The sequence below is a fragment of the Hyla sarda genome (assembly GCF_029499605.1).
Source record: "Hyla sarda isolate aHylSar1 chromosome 7 unlocalized genomic scaffold, aHylSar1.hap1 SUPER_7_unloc_1, whole genome shotgun sequence".
In the NCBI taxonomy this organism is placed as follows: Eukaryota; Metazoa; Chordata; class Amphibia; order Anura; family Hylidae; genus Hyla; species Hyla sarda.
Genome location: NW_026607617.1, coordinates 408314 through 422377, shown reverse-complemented (window position 1 = coordinate 422377; position 14064 = coordinate 408314). Strand labels below are relative to the sequence as shown.

Below are 14064 nucleotides of genomic sequence, written 5' to 3'. Positions count from 1 at the left end.
ATGACATCAGTCATTTTACCCAAAAATCTATGGTGAAATGGAAAATAAATCATTGTGCGCACAAAATTGAAAAAAAACGTCATTTTGTTACTTTTGGGGCTTCTGTTTCTACGCAGTACATTTTTCGGTACAAATTACACCTTATCTTTATTCTGTAGGTCCATACGATTAAAATGATACTCTACTTATATAGGTTGGATTTTGTCGCACTTATGGAAAAAATCATAACTACATGCAGGAAAATGTATTTGTTTAAAATTGTCATCTTCTGACCCCTATAACTTTTTTATTTTTCTGCGTATGGAGCGGTAAGAGGGCTAATTTTTTGCACTGTGATCTGAAGTTTTTAGCGGTACCAAATATGTATTGATTGGACTTTTTAATCGCTTTTTATTCATTTTTTCATGATATAAAACGTGACCAAAAAACGCTATTTTGGACTTTTGAATTTTTTGGCGTGTACGCCATTGACCGAGCTGTTTAACCCCTTAAGGACCGAGGTAGAAAAGTAAAATCCCTGTGAAGGTACCTCGTATGATAGAGTTTATACTGCTGGGAGCTATTGGTATGATGGGCAAATTTGAGTGCCTACTACATCGGATTTTGTTCTTCGCCAGACTGATTATATTAAGGAATTGGATATCCCCTAAAGAACTGCAAATAGAGGAATGGAAGGAAGGTCTGAAAACCATGAAAAATAAGGAGTTTAGATGGATGACGAGTAGGGGTGGGCAAAGAGAATGTAGAAAAATTTGGAATTTATGGTAGACTTAAAAGTTCTTCCTTTTCTTTTTCTTTTTTTTCTCTACTCTTTGCTCTTCAGAACCCTATTTATAGAACATATACAAAAAAAAAAAAAAAAGGAACTCCTTGAAAATAAATTTAACCCCTTAACGACCGAGGGTTTTTCCGTTTTTGCATTTTCGTTTTTTTCCTCCTTGCCTTAAAAAAATCATAACTTTCAATTTTGCACCTAAAAATCCATATGATGGCTTATTTTTTGCGTCACCAATTCTACTTTGTAATGAAGTCAGTCATTTTGCCCAAAAATCTACAGTAAAACGGAAAAAAAAATCATTGTGAGACAAAACGCTGTTTCATAACTTTTGGGGGCTTCCGTTTCTACATAGTACATATTTCGGTAAAAATGACACCTTATCTTTATTCTGTAGGTCCATACGATTAAAATGATCTCCTACTTATATAGGTTTGATTTTGTCGGACTTCTGGAAAAAATCATAACTACATGCAGGAAAATTTATACATTTAAAATTGTCATCTTATTTTTGCGCGTATGGGGCGGTATGAGGGCTCATTTTTTGCGCCGTGATCTGAAGTTTTTAGCGGTACCATTTTTGTATTGATAGGACTTATTGATCGTGATATAAAAAGTGACCAAAAATGCACTATTTTGGACTTTGGAATTTTTTTGCGCGTACGACATTGACCGTGCGGTTTAATTAACGATATATATTTTTATGGTTTGGACATTTACGCACGCGGCGATACCATATATGTTTATTTTTATTTACACTGTGTTTTTTTTTATGGGAAAAGGGGGGTGATTCAAACTTTTAATAGGGGAGGGGTTAAATGATCTTTATTCACTTTTTTTTTGCAGTGTTATAGCTTCCATAGGGACCTATAACACTGCACACACTGATCTCTTATACTGATCATTGTTATCCCAGAGATCTATAACACTGCACACACTGATCTTTTACATTGATCACTGGTTTCTCATAGGAAACCGGTGATCGATGATTCTGCCGCTTGACTGCTCATGCCTGGATCTCAGGCACTGAGCAGTCATTCGGCGATCGGACACCAGGAGGCAGGTGTAGGAGACCCTTCTCGTGTCCTACAGCTGTTCGGGATGCTGCGATTTTGCCGCGGCTATCCCGAACAGCCCACTGAGCTAACCGGCATACTTTCACTTTAGACGCAATGTTCAACTTTGAACACCGCGTCTAAAGGGTTAATATCGCGCGGCACTGCGATCAATGTAGCGTGCTATTAGCCACGGGTCCCAGCCGTTGTTAGAGGCTGGGCCTGACCCGCTATGATGCATTATAGAACAGGAGCGGACTCAGGACGTACAGGTACGCCCTGGGTCCTTAAGTGGTTAATGATAAGGGTGCATGGGATATAAATTCTGTGGTGCTCGGGTGTGATTTGGAGATGGGCATGCTGAAAAAATTTATACCAAAATTGACTATTTTGGCTAAATACCTTATTGCTTGTACATGATTTGCATCGAGAGCACCTAACGTAAGTGAGTGGAAATAGTTAATAAAATAAAAAAAGTTTGAAAAGGTGAGAATCGGAGGATCTAAGAAAAGAAGGAAAGAGTTCGAATCCACTTGGGGATTGTGGTAGGAAGCTGTTGTACATGGTTCTTTCCCTTTTTTTTCTCTCTCTCTATTTTTGTCCACGCAGGCATACATGGGTGGGGGTGGGATATTAAGCGGGGATACTTTTGTATGTAAATTATACTGTTAATTAAATTTTTTGTACTTTCATTTTATATAATAATAATAAAAGAAAAGATAAAAAACCTGTTGGTACAGACAGATGGTCACATTTGTAGTCTATCCCCTCTTTCATGGCCAGCACTCTACGTCACCCATTCGGCCCAGGTGTTTTTAAATTAGCAGGAGACTGAATAAGGATTTCCTCCTGGCATTCTCCCAGCTCTCTGGTAGGGAGCACATGGTAGGTGTTCACACTGGTGTGGTTCTCTGTGGCGGCCATTGTTTCTGTGATGCTTTGTCTGTGGGGTGGGGCGGCCCAGAGCCAGGGGCTTGGTCGGGCAGCAGTGGGGCTGTCTGGCCACTGGGTCGTTCCCCCTGTGGGCTTGGTGTCGCAGAGATGGTGGTCACCACCCGGCACTACGCCAGCGTTAGCTTAGGGACCCACTCTGACTAGGTGGCCTTGACGTGGCGAGTGGGCTTGTACTTTTTAATCAAAATGTATAATAACAACCTGTTTGTTTTTGAAATTATGCTGAGAAGCAAGTAGATCAAAATACAAATGGTGGATGTGCGGCTGTGTTTCTGTTTCTCTATTTTTGTTTCACCTTTACACTGTAACCTTATACATCAGCCTGTGTCCAAGTGGCACTTTATCAAAATTCATTTGACAATAAAACAGAACCCGTTATCGATCAGCATCATGCATGACATAATGGGACATGCCAGCTTGTGTCCAAGTGGAGATTTAAAGGGGTACTCCGGTGAAAACCTTTCTTCTTTTAAATCAACTGGTGGCAGAAAGTTAAACATATTTGTAAATGACTTCTATTAAAAAATCTTAATCCTTCCTGTAATTATTAGCTGCTGAATACTACAGAGGAAATTCTTTTCTTTTTGGAATGCTCTCTGATGACATCACGACCACAGTTCTCTCTGCTGACATTATTATAACAATAATAACGCTTTATTTATTGTTGTCCTTAGTGGGATTTGAACCCAAGTCCCCAGCACTGCAAGGCAGCAGTGCTAACCACTGAGCCACCATGCTGCCCTTAGCATACATCTGCTATGCATGGTTGCTAAAATGGACAGAGATGTCAGCAGAGAGCACTGTGCTCGTGATGTCATCAGTGTTCCAAAAAGAAAGGAATTTCCTCTGTAGCATTCAGCAGCTAATAAGTCCTGGAAGGATTAAGATTTTTTTAATAGAAGTAATTTACAAATATGTTTAACTTTCTGCCACCAGTTGATTTAAAAGAAAAAAGGGTTTCACCGGAGTATCCCTTTAATCCCTTGTACATAACACTGTTGATGACATAGCCACAACTACTGCCCCACTTTTTTACTTAACCCAGTAAGCTTAAAAGCAATGCCAAAAACATCCTGCCAATGATAAACTAAGGGCTTATTCACACCACCACTGGGCACGGTCATGTCTGTTCAGCCCCAAAAAAAGAAAACCGAACTGACCCATTCCACAATGGACACCCCAATGTCCCACTGGATTCCAATGACTTGAATGGGGTCCATCGAGTGTCCAGTATTTTACAGGAGTTGGGTGTTTTTTTTTCTCCACCATAGCGTTCCCTTCCTGTGGCAGTGTGAACTTAGCCTAAGAATAGCACTAACCTGGTTGAACCGATGCTGTTCACATCGTACACGCGCTGCAAACACAATTCAAAACATATCCATTTTTTTTTTAATCACATCAAGAAAAAAAATAGAAACTTTTCAGACAATCAAACAAAGTTTAATTTCAACATTTTGGCAGGAACGACCCATCGGTGGGGGAGGGATCGTTCTCCTGCCTTGGAAAGAAATTCTAGTAGGACCTAAAGAGGATTTGTCCCGGTATCATAGTAAAGGGGGATGTAGAGTATACAGTATAGCCCAAAAGGCATAACAAAAATATGGGGTCATTGATAGGAGCGATCAGAGAAGATTTATGAGGGGCGAGCAGCCCAGGCACCTGTTACCTGCGATCCCGTCTGCTGTATATCTGCACATATAGCAACCAGGGGCCGGGAACGCTCGTATTATAGGACTTTACTGTTCTCATACTATACATCCCTGGAAAGATCTGCTTTAAAGGGGTTGTGCGCCGCCCTGACTTTCGGAGCTCCGCACGCAGCGTCCGGAAGTTCATTACTCCGAACGCTGTGTGCGGGCTTCCGTGTTCGCGGCCGCCCGGCGGCCGCGAACACGGAAGCCCGCACACAGCGTTCGGAGTAATGAACTTCCGGACGCTGCGCGCGGAGCTCCGAAAGCCAGGGCGGCGCACAACCCCTTTAAAAGGGTACACCACTGAATTATTGTCTCTTTTTGCAGCCTGGGCAGAATGGAGAGACAATAAAAATTCAGTGGATAAAGAAGTAATCCGTTAGAAACATTTTCAAATCAACTGGCTCCAGAAAGCTATACAGATTTGTAAATTACTTCTATATAAAAAATCTTAATCCTTCCAGTACTTATCAGCTGCTGTATGCTCCACAGAAAGTTGTGTGGTTCTTTCCAGTCTGACCACAGCGCTCTCTGCTGACACCTCTGTTTGGAGAGGTTTGTTATGGGGATTTGCTCCTGCTCTGGAAAGTTTCTGACACGGACAGAGGTGTCAGCAGAGAGCACTGTGGTCAGACTGGAAAGAACTACATCACTTCCTGTGGAGCATACAGCCGCTGATAAGTACTGGAAGGATTAAGATTTTTTATATAGAAGTAATTTACTTTCTGGTATCAGTTATTTTGAAAACATTTGTTCTCCACCAGAGAACACCTTTGAGGCACTGACCTATCAATACAACATTGATTTAATTTCTGCAAATATTTATATTTCTCACCAAAACAGTGACACATTCTTCGTAAAATTTCCCAAGAAAAGAAAAAATAATAGTCTCATACAGTAGCTGTGATTTCCCCTCATCCTGGGGTTTAGTAACACGGACGGTATCTACAGAGATCGCTGCACGTGGCCCCTCCATAGAGTCGCCCACAGGAACTTCTTTCCTAATATTATGCATCGCAAAATAGCACTAAATGTTAGTGCCGTATAAAGTCCTTGGAATCTGGACGTAAACAGCAGAAACAGCTACAGTATAGCAGTATTATCTTTACAAGCTACAATATAGCAGTATTATCTTTACAAGCTACAATATAGCAGCATTATGTTCTCAAGCTACAATATAGCAGTATTATCTTCCCAAGCTACAAAATATCAGTATTATCTTCCCAAGCTACAATATAGCAGTATTATCTTCACAAGTTACAATATAGCAGTATTATCTACACAAGCTACAATATAGCAGTATTATCTTCACAAGCTACAATATAGCAGTATTATCTTCACAAGCTACAATATAGCAGTATTATCTTCTCAAGTTACAATATAGCAGTATTATCTTCACAAGCTACAATATAGCAGTATTATCTTCACAAGTTACAATATAGCAGTATTATCTTCACAAGCTACAATATAGCAGTATTATCTTCCCAAGCTACAATATAGCAGTATTATCTTCACAAGCTACAATATAGCAGTATTATCTTCACAAGCTACAATATAGCAGTATTATCTTCACAAGCTACAATATAGCAGTATTATCTTCTCAAGTTACAATATAGCAGTATTATCTTCCCAAGCTACAATATAGCAGTATTATCTTCACAAGCTACAAAATAGCAGTATTATCTTCCCAAGCTACAATATAGCAGTATTATCTTCCTAATCTACTATATAGCAGTATTATCTTCCTAAGCTACAAAATATCAGTATTATCTTCCCAAGCTACAATATAGAAGTATTATCTTCCTAATCTACTATATAACAGTATTATCTTTCTAAGCTACAAAATATCAGTATTATCTTCCCAAGCTATAGCAGTATTATTTTCCCAAGCTACAATATAGCAGTATTATTTTCCCAAGCTATAGCAGTCTTATTTTCCCAAGCTACTATATAGCAGTATTATCTTCCCAAGCTACAATATAGCAGTATTATGTTCCCAAGCTATAGCAGTATTATCTACCCAAGCTATTATATAGCAGTATTATCTTCCCAAGCTACAATATAGCAGTATTATGTTCCCAAGCTATAGCAGTATTATCTTCCCAAGCTATTATATAGCAGTATTATCTTCCCAGGAATATGACAACTTGTAGTTGTGCAGAATCTGCTCCATAGCGTTTGAAGACCAACCAACCTCTACTACAGACTTATCACATCTCAGGTCCAATGTCTTCACAGATATACAACCAAACCTCTAACAAAAAAATTATTCAGGAAAAAATTATTAAAAAAAACATTCTGGAAACACATTATTACATTCAGACGCATATGTTTCCATTGTGAATTATCTCCTAAGCTCAGTATCCCCAGTGTGAGAGACTTCCAGGCGTGGCAGCTAACCGCGCGGCCGGTCCAAGGGCCACTGTTGCTGATCTCCTTGGGATCTGAAATTTCTGGAATCCTGTTAGCGAGTTACATGCTGCCGCTGTTTGGTTAAGACTCGAGGATTCACAAAACAGAAGATTATCATCCTGCGTTTGCAGATTCTCTTTTTCTGGAGTTAAAGGCAGGAAGGGATCTGGGGAAGGAAATAAGAGGGAAAAAGGTCAGAATTAAAATATTCTATCATTTCTACTCGTGCTCTGTTATAAGTACAGTTATGGATTTATTGCAAGGATTTTACCAAAATACCAAAATGTTCGCCCTTTCTATGCAGGAAACCAATCAAATTTCTATATTCTACATATATATCTAGATGTATTTATTATACATACTATGAATGATCGCTGCATTAGTAACCCCATCTTAAAGGGGTATTCCAGTAAAAAACATTTTTTTGGTTTCATATCAACTGGCTCCAGAAAGTTTAACAGATTTGTAAATTACTTCTATTAAAAAATCTTAATCCTTCCAGTATTTATCAGCTGATGAAATTGAGTTGTTCTCTTCTGTCTGACAACAGTGCTCTCTGCTGACACCTCTGGCTGTATCAGGAACTGTCCAGAGCAGGAGAGGTTTGCTATGGGGATTTGCTCCTACTCTGGACTTTTCCTGAGACAGACAGAGGTGTCAGCAGAGAGCACTGTGCTCAGACAGGAGAGAACAACTAAACTAAACAAATGTGACACAAGCCGTTTCAGGATTGCATCTCTGTCCCAGAATGAAGGAGCATTGTCAGGAGAGGATGTGGTGGACCCCCAGGGTGGGCCTGGGCAGGCTGGAACTCTGGGGGCCTGTATGAATGTGAAGAAGGTGGTAAAGGTATCCGCTGGAAGGGTCTACCTAAGCTAGGATCCCAGGAATATCACAGGGTCATATCCCTCGGCTTTCTCCAGCAAACGATGATCCGGACATTATTCTTTTGTAGACAATTCTAAAAGTCCTCTCCATGGAGGCATTCATTCCACGCTGGAGATCTTGACGTTGTTGTCTACCCTAGTGACCAGCATAGATTGGCCCATGCTGATAGCCGTAAGGATTTCCAAACTTATGGTCGGTATTGACTAATGAGTATTGAGAGGAGAATATTGATGCTGGGGGTAGAAGATTCCTCGAAGAAGGACAGCGATGGGTCTGGAAAAAATGCTGAGAAAAAAGCTCTAGATTCTTGCCTGCATTGGCTTTCACCTGACCCAGAAGTACGTTGGAAGAGAAGGCGGTCACTGTCAAGTTTATCAACCAGACTAAAGAAAAGATCCATAGACTCCACATTTGACTGGGGCGAGATGGAGGTGTAGATGCAGATTTACCTTTGTCCCAATTCTTGCAGATACCATTAGGTTTAAGGAAAATCATGGGGCCCAGGACCACCAAGGGCACACAGTGTCTCTATATGCCCGTACAGAACTGGCCCAGCGATGCCCAATAGTAGGAGGGGTGTAACAGGCAGAAGCCCTATATTAACTCTGTCTTGGTGCTGCACAACAAGACCCACACATAGCAAAGTCCAGCAACCAATACATAGACGGTAATGGTCTCCAACATAGTCTCTCTCAGGCCACTGCCAACCAAAGACACACAGGCCGCGGTGCAGAGTAGCCAGGGCACAAGCCTTATCCATTGTGTCTCCTTAAAGCGTACCAGTCAGATTCACCGCCCCCCCCCCCCCCCCCAAAAAAGAAAACAGTTATATGTTGCTCGGTACCACATCCTGACCATGTACTTCTATTATTTACAACCTATATTTCTTACAGAATTACCTTTATTTACTTGCTATCATTGCTCAGTGAGGTTTCTGTCCATGCAAAGGCAGGGGGCGTGTCACTCTCTTCTCCTCACTGTGATGACTCCTCCCTCTCCCTCACTCTGCTCTGACTCACAGAGGGCCCTGCATCTGCCTGCAGCCCTGTCAATCACTCATGGTGTTCATGATGTGTCGATGAGCACTGGACACTGCAGGATTGGTATGTGTCCCAGGAGGCAGGGGGACCCCTAGTGGCCACTTTTTTGACTGGCTTTTTCAGTATGAAATACTGAATTTTTTTTTGATGAAAACTACTGCAAAACACATTGTTTTTGCATGGTTTATAACATTTCAAAAGTTATTGTATCTGACAGCGCCCATTTAAGTCCGTAAAAAGATGGCAGCAGGCAGGACTACAAGCACCTGGGAAGATTCAAATGTTTGGAGGGATCAGGAGAGATTATGACCAGCAGATCTAGAAGGTGTCCGGACACCTTAACTCTTATGGCTGTAAATCTGATTCACCGAGATTATACAAGAACTTTCTGCTATCGTTCTCTGGAAAGTAATTCACAGCTCCATTCCGAGGATTCCTGTACTGTATATCCTGATCTGCACTAGTTATAGGATGATCTGCTCTAGTTATAGGATGATCTGCTCTAGTTATAGGATGACCTGATCTAGTTATAGGGTGATCTGCTCTAGTTATATGATGATCTGCACTAGTTATAGGATGATCTGCTCTAGTTATAGGATGATCTGCTGTAGTTATAGGATGATCTGCTCTAGTTATAGGGTGATCTGCTCTAGTTATAGGATGATCTGCTCTAGTTATAGGATGATCTGCTCTAGTTATAGGATGATCTGCTCTAGTTATAGGATGATCTGCTCTAGTTATAGGATGATCTGCTCTAGTTATAGGGTGATCTGCTCTAGTTATAGGGTGATCTGCTCTAGTTATAGGGTGATCTCCTCTAGTGATAGGATGATCTGCTGTAGTTATAGGATGATCTGCACTAGTTATAGAATGATCTGCTCTAGTTATAGGGTGATATGCTCTAGTTATAGGATGATCCGCTCTAGTTATAGGGTGATCTGCTCTAGTTATAGGATGATCTGCTCTAGTTATAGGATGATCTGCTCTAGTTATAGGATGATCTGCTCTAGTTATAGGATGATCTGCTCTAGTTATAGGATGATCTGCTCTAGTTATAGGATGATCCGCTCTAGTTATAGGGTGATCTGCTCTAGTTATAGGATGATCTGCTCTAGTTATAGGATGATCTGCTCTAGTTATAGGATGATCTGCTCTAGTTATAGGATGATCTGCTCTAGTTATAGGATGATCTGCTCTAGTTATAGGATGATCTGCTCTAGTTATAGGATGATCTGCTCTAGTTATAGGATGATCTGCTCTAGTTATAGGGTGATCTGCTCTAGTTATAGGGTGATCTGCTCTAGTTATAGGGTGATCTCCTCTAGTGATAGGATGATCTGCTGTAGTTATAGGATGATCTGCACTAGTTATAGAATGATCTGCTCTAGTTATAGGGTGATATGCTCTAGTTATAGGGTGATCTGCTCTAGTTATAGAGTGATCTGCAGTAGTTATAGGATGATCTGATTTAGTTATAGAATGATCTGCTCTAGTTATAGGATGATCTGCTCTAGTTATAGGGTGATCTGCTCTAGTTATAGAATGATCTGCTCTAGTTATAGGATGATCTGCTCTAGTTATAGGTTGATCTGCTCTAGTTATAGGATGATCTGCTCTAGTTATAGGGTGATCTGCTCTAGTTATAGGATGATCTGCTGTAGTTATAGGATGATCTGCTCTAGTTATAGGGTGATCTGCTCTAGTTATATGATGATCTGCACTAGTTATAGGATGATCTGCTCTAGTTATAGGATGATCTGCTCTAGTTATAGGATGACCTGATCTAGTTATAGGATGATCTGCTCTAGTTATAGGATGATCTGCACTAGTTATAGGATGATCCGCTCTAGTTATAGGATGATCTGCTCTAGTTATAGAATGATCTGCTCTAGTTAAAGGGTGATCTGCTCTAGTTATAGGGTGATCTGCTGTAGTTATAAGGTGATCTGCTCTAGTTATAGGATGATCTGCTCTAGTTATAGGGTGATCTGCTCTAGTTATAGGATGATCTGCTCTAGTTATAGGGTGATCTGCTCTAGTTATAGGGTGATCTGCTCTAGTTATAGCGTGATCTGCTCTAGTTATAGGATGATCTGCTCTAGTTATAGGGTGATCTGCTCTAGTTATAGAATGATCCGCTCTAGTTATAGGATGATCTGCTCTAGTTATAGGATGATCTGCTCTAGTTATAGGGTGATCTGCTCTAGTTATAGGATGATCTGCTCTAGTTATAGGATGATCCGCTCTAGTTATAGGGTGATCTGCTCTAGTTATAGGGTGATCTGCTGTAGTTATAGGATGATCCGCTCTAGTTATAGGGTGATCCGCTCTAGTTATAGGATGATCCGCTCTAGTTATAGGGTGATCTGCTCTAGTTATAGTGTGATCTGCTGTAGTTATAGGATGATCTTCTCTAGTTATAGGGTGATCTGCTCTAGTTATAGGATGATCCGCTCTAGTTATAGGGTGATCTGCTCTAGTGATAGGGTGATCTGCTCTAGTTATAGGGTGATCTGCTCTAGTTATAGGATGATCTGCTCTAGTTATAGGGTGATCTGCTCTAGTTATAGGATGATCTGCTCTAGTTATAGGGTGATCTGCTCTAGTTATAGGGTGATCTGCTCTAGTTATAGGGTGATCTGCTCTAGTTATAGGATGATCCTCTCTAGTTATAGGGTGATCTCCTCTAGTTATAGGGTGATCTGCTCTATTTATAGGATGATCTGCTCTAGTTATAGGGTGATCTGCTCTAGTTATAGGATGACCTGCTCTAGTTATAGGATGATCTGCTCTAGTTATAGGATGATCTGCTCTAGTTATAGGATGATCTGCTCTAGTTATAGGGTGATCTGCTCTAGTTATAGGGTGATCTGCTCTAGTTATAGGGTGATCTGCTCTATTTATAGGATGATCTGCTCTAGTTATAGGGTGATCTGCTCTAGTTATAGGATGATCTGCTCTAGTTATAGGATGATCTGCTCTAGTTATAGGGTGATCTGCTCTAGTTATAGGGTGATCTGCTCTAGTTATAGGATGATCTGCTCTAGTTATAGGGTGATCTGCTCTAGTTATAGAATGATCTGCTCTAGTTATAGGGTGATCTGCTCTAGTTATAGGGTGATCTGCTCTAGTTATAGGATGATCCGCTGTAGTTATAGGGTGATCTGCTCTAGTTATAGGATGATCTGCTCTAGTTATATGATGATCTGCTCTAGTTATAGGGTGATCTGCTCTAGTTATAGGGTGATCTGCTCTAGTTATAGGATGATCTGCTCTAGTTATAGGATGATCTGCTCTAGTTATAGGGTGATCTGCTCTAGTTATAGGATGATCTGCTCTAGTTATAGGGTCATTTGCTCTAGTTATAGGATGATCTGCTCTAGTTATAGGGTGATCCACTCTAGTTATAGGATGATCTGCTCTAGTTATAGGGTGATCCACTCTAGTTATAGAATGATCTGCTGTAGGTATAGGGTGATCTGCTCTAGTTATAGGATGATCTGCTCTAGTTATAGGATGATCTGCTCTAGTTATAGGGTGATCTGCTGTAGTTATAGGATGATCCGCTCTAGTTATAGGATGATCCGCTCTAGTTATAGGCTGATCTGCTCTAGTTATAGGATGATCTGCTGTAGTTATAGGGTGATCTACTCTAGTTATAGGGTGATCTGCTGTAGTTATAGGATGATCCGCTCTAGTTATAGGATGATCTGCTGTAGTTATAGGATGATCTGCTCTAGTTATAGGATGATCCGCTCTAGTTATAGGCTGATCTGCTCTAGTTATAGGATGATCTGCTGTAGTTATAGGGTGATCTACTCTAGTTATAGGGTGATCTGCTCTAGTTATAGGACAGGATAATGCATTATTTCAAGTTTTTACCCTTAGTATCTGGCGCAGGTTGTACAGTCTTCTCAGACTCCTCACACTTCCTCGGAGGAGACCGTAGAGCCGCAGATTTCTCTGACACGTTTCTCGACTTAATCAGAGAGATGTAGAATTCCTCCAGAGGCTGAGACAGACGTTCTCCATCACTTCTCTTCGGAATGTCATTTATTTTCTGTAAATTAAAAAAAAAAAGTGTAACAGTCATTCAGGGCACAATATAAATCACCCCTGACCCCCCAAAAAAGAGCCCAGGTGTAAATACTCACCCCCGGAACGGTCGTCTCCTCCTGATGTTTAACAAGGTCTTGTGCAGTTGGTTTTAAAGCTTCATCCGGAGTCACCGTACCCCCAGAGAAAGACCACACTTCATCCCATATATCTTCACCAATAGGAAAAGCTTCTAGGTAGGGTAATTCAGGCTCAGGCTCTTTGTTAACCTAAACATATATATAAGGGCAGATCTATAACCATGTTGTCTTACTAAAAGGAGTAATCCTAAGATCACCCAAGGGTAGGTGATGGTGGGATCCTAAATAATGATGTAAATGGGGTCTGAGTGCCCTATCCTTAAGGGGTATTCCGCCCCTAGACATCTTATCCCCTATTCAAAGGATAGGGGATAAGATGTCTGATCGCAGGGGTGCCTTCACTCCGTGCCGGATGACTGGCGATACGGGACGGAGGCTCTTGACGGGCTGTCAAGCACCCTCCCATAGACTTGCAATGAGGGGGCGGACATCACATCATGAGGGGGGCATGACCTTGACGTCACGAGCCTCCGGAGCAGCACCCGACACTCTAAATGCCCCTTTAAGGCCTCTAAGCCCTATAAGTCATCTAAGCCCTATAAGTGTCTTGGAGATAAAGGGCACAGAATCTTATTTAAGTTTTTTTTTTTTTTTTTTACCACTTTTTGCTGAATATCTCGTTGGAAAAGATTTTTTTTAAATCAACTGGTGCCAGAAAGTTATAAACAGATTTTTAAATTACTTCTATTTAAAATTCTTAATCCTTCCAGTACTTATCAGCTGCTGTATAATACAAAGGAAGTTAATATTTTTTTTTTCTGTCTGTCCATGATGCTCTCTGCTGACACCTCTGTCCATGTCAGGAACTGTCCAGAGTAGGAGCAAATCCCCATAGCAAGTTTATCCTGTTCTGGACAGTTCCTGACATCAGCAGCTGATAAATACTGGAAGGATTAAGAATTTTTAAAGTCATTTACAAATCTGTTTAACTTTCTGGCACCAGTTGATTAAAAAAACTAAATGTTTTCCACCGGAGTACCCTTTTAAATAGTTCTTTTGCTGCTAAGCGTGGCATCAGAGGAGACGTACGGGCACATGGTCCGAACATGCCAT

The 14064-nt window shown here is 40.8% G+C and overlaps 1 long non-coding RNA gene across 1 annotated transcript; it reads right to left on the bottom strand.

Annotated features, from left to right (window-relative positions):
• Window positions 1-5970: 5970 nt before the first annotated feature.
• Window positions 5971-13134, bottom strand: LOC130298417 (uncharacterized). Its single transcript, XR_008849785.1, has 3 exons — window positions 12970-13134; window positions 12698-12875; window positions 5971-7053 (listed from the first exon to the last, which is right to left on the bottom strand). It is a non-coding gene; the product is annotated as an uncharacterized LOC130298417 (long non-coding RNA).
• Window positions 13135-14064: the final 930 nt, after the last annotated feature.